The sequence below is a fragment of the Bidens hawaiensis genome, unplaced genomic scaffold, assembly GCF_021521415.1.
Source record: "Bidens hawaiensis isolate Kalapana, Puna unplaced genomic scaffold, B.hawaiensis_p1.1 tig00051762_1, whole genome shotgun sequence".
In the NCBI taxonomy this organism is placed as follows: domain Eukaryota; kingdom Viridiplantae; phylum Streptophyta; class Magnoliopsida; order Asterales; family Asteraceae; genus Bidens; species Bidens hawaiensis.
In genome coordinates, this window is record NW_027499302.1 from 24,905 (window position 1) to 28,331 (window position 3,427).

Consider the following 3,427-nt stretch of genomic DNA (forward strand, 5'->3'; position numbering starts at 1 on the left):
GCGTCACGTGGCGCATAACGCTTGGGGATGGGGCTTTATGACTACACCCTGGTTTTTGTAAAAAACCATAACTCTGACTAGGTGTCATGTGTCGCATAATGCCTGATAATAAGATTTTATGACTACACATGGTCCTACGATATTATGTTGAATGTTACATTAATACATCCAATATGTGTAGGCTAACACGTGAACAAATTTATATTACCAAAATGGTTTAACCATTAGAACAATCCATTTCAGACCACAAGTCAATTAACATATGGATATATTCTCCCCCTATAATTTACGTGGCTGCCTTAGATATTGTGTGCCCAAAAATCACTTTTCACATGATGTGAAACTTAACCTTCACTTACACTTTAAAATGTAAAAACCAACCTTTTTTCTATATTTCTCATGACATTCACTTTCACTATAAGATTTGAAGATATGTCTATGTTGTGAAATTGGATCAATAATTAGGATCAAGAACAAACGAAATCAATTACTATTAACACGAATCAAAGATTACATACTCTTGAATGAATTACAAAGAAAGAAATTGAAAAACGAAAGTAACCCTAACTAACTGATTATTCCTCTTTTATTAACCCCTAATGGCTTTTAACAAACTAACCACTAGATTAACACAACTAGTCCCTGAAGTCTTTCATACTTGACAGATTATACCCAAAAACTTGTAACTATAGAAAAGTTACACAAACACCCCCTGAACATCTATGACACATCAACAATCTCCACCTTGTCATCAATGATCTGCTATGTTTAGAAGTTCTAAACAATATTGAAACTTGGAACCTGGCAGCACCTTTGTAAACATGTCAGCTCCATTCTCCATTGTATCAACTGATTCAACTATCACTTCCTTTGCTTTAACAACATCTCTTATAAAATGAAATTTAACATTGATATGTTTGGTCCTTTCATGATAAACAACATTCTTAGTTAATTGCACTGCACCCTGATTATCATAGAAAATAACAGGTTGGACCAAATTACCCCTGATTTCATAAATAAAACCTTTAAGCCATAATGCCTCTTTAACTGCTTCAGTAAGAACTACATACTCTGCCTCAGTTGTAGATAAAGTAACAATATGCTTCAAGGATGCTTTCCAACTTACTAAAGATCCCCAAACCTTAAATGCATACCCGGTCATAGACTTACCATTGTCTAAATCCTTTGCAAAATCTGAGTCAGCATAACCAACAACCTCTCTACCAACAGAACCTTTTCCAAAGACCAAACCAACATCTTTGGTACCATGCAAATACCTCAGTATCCACTTGACAGCCTCCCAGTGATTCTTACCAGGATTAGCAATGTATCTACTAACTAAGCTAACTGCATATCCCAAGTCAGGCCTAGTACACACCATTAGATACATTAAGCTACCCACCACATTAGCATAAGACACATTATTCATATATGATACTTCTTCTTATGATACAGGACAATCCTTATCAGAAAGTTTAAAATGAATAGCTAATGGAGTAGCAACTGCCTTACTAACCTCCATAGCATAATTTGACAATACCTTCTTGGTATAGCTAGTCTGAGTCAAGTGTAACAAGCCTTGATCTCTGTCTCTGGTGATTTCCATACCTAAGATCTTCTTTGCCTCACCAAGCTCCTTCATGTCAAATTCCCTCATTAACAAATCCTTAGTATCTTGAATAACTTGCTTGTTCTTACAAGCAACCAACATATCATCTACATAAAGTAGCAGATAAACATATTGCCCTTCTTCATACTCTTTGAAGTAAACACAACTATCAAACTTACTCCTATTAAAACCATTAGACACTATGTATTGATCAAACCTCAAATACCATTGCCTAGGTGACTGCTTTAATCCATATAAAGACCTTAACAGAAGACAAACCTTCCCCTTTTGCCCTTCAACCTCAAAACCTTGTGGTTGATGCATAAAAATCTTTTCTTCCAAATTCCCATGAAGGAAAGCTGTCTTTACATCAAGTTGTTCCAATTCATAATCTTCTTGAGCAGTTAATGGCAAAATTATTCTAATAGAAGTATGTCTCACTACAGGAGAATAAATCTCATTATAGTCAACACCAGCCTTTAGAGTGAACCCTTTAGCAACCAACCTAGCCTTATACCTAGGATTTTCTCCTGGCATACCTTCTTTGATTTTATAAATCCATTTGCAAGCCACTAATTTTTGCTTCTCAGGTTTCTCCACTAGCTGCCATGTGTGTCATTCTTATGCAAAGAATTCATTTCTTCATTCATGGCCTGAATCCATTTATCTTTATCCTTTGAATTAATTGCTTCAAAATAAGACAATGGTTCAGAAGAACTTTCTTCTTCTGCAACATTCAGAACAAATGTTGATATATCATCAACATCCCTATATCTCAAAGGAGGACCTACATTCCTTCTTTGTCTACCCCTGGCCAAACTATAACCCTCCTGTTCATCATTTCCAGATTTACACCTGTCTTCACTTTCTGAAGTACTACTTGTATTTCCATGTTCATAAGTACTCTGTACAGGCTCCACCTCAATTTGAACCCCATGATCAACTTCTTTTCCATTGGTTGACTCTTTAAGTACATCTTTATACATAACATCTTCTTGAAATACTACACTTCTGCTTAGTATTACTCTAGGCTTTCCATCATCTAGCCTCCACAGTTTATATCCTTTAACCCCATAAGGATATCCAATCATCACACACTTAACTGCTCTTGGTTCTAACTTTCCTTGGCTAATATGTGAGTAAGCCAAGCAACCAAAAGTCTTCAAGTTGTTATAATCAGTTTTAACACCTGACCATTTCTCCATAGGAACCATCATATCTATGGCACTAGATGGTGACCTATTAACCATATATGCTGCAGTCTTTACTGCCTCTGCCCAAAACCCCTTAGGCATACCTGCAACAATCAACATACACCTGACCTTTTCTAGATAGTCCTATTAATTCTTTCTACTAACCCATTCTGTTGAGGTGTTCCAGGAATGGTTAAATGCCTAGCTATTCCTTTCTTCTTACAGTAGTCATTAAACCCCCCACTGCAAAACTCTAAACCATTGTCAGTTCTTAGTTTCTTAACTCTTTTCTCTGTTTGAGTTTCAACTAGAACTACCCAATCTTTGAACACACTAAATGCATCAGACTTATTCTTAAGATTGTATACCCACACTCTCCTAGAAAAATCATCTATAATAGACAAGAAATATGAAGCACCACCTATAGACTTGTGTTTTGTAGGTCCCCAACAATCAGCATGAACATAATCTAAAATTCCTTTAGACTTATTATGCATCCCCTTCTTGAAACTTACTTTCTTAGACTTTCCTAAGATACAATTTTCACAAGAACCTACATCACAACTTACAAGATCATTAATAACCTCCTGCTTCTTTAACTCCATTAAACCCACCTCACTTATGT

At 35.8% G+C, this 3,427-nt stretch overlaps 1 pseudogene; it reads right to left on the reverse strand.

Moving 5' to 3' along the window:
* Positions 1-751: 751 nt before the first annotated feature.
* On the reverse strand, positions 752-1,429 carry LOC143599289 (secreted RxLR effector protein 161 pseudogene; annotated as a pseudogene).
* Positions 1,430-3,427: the final 1,998 nt, after the last annotated feature.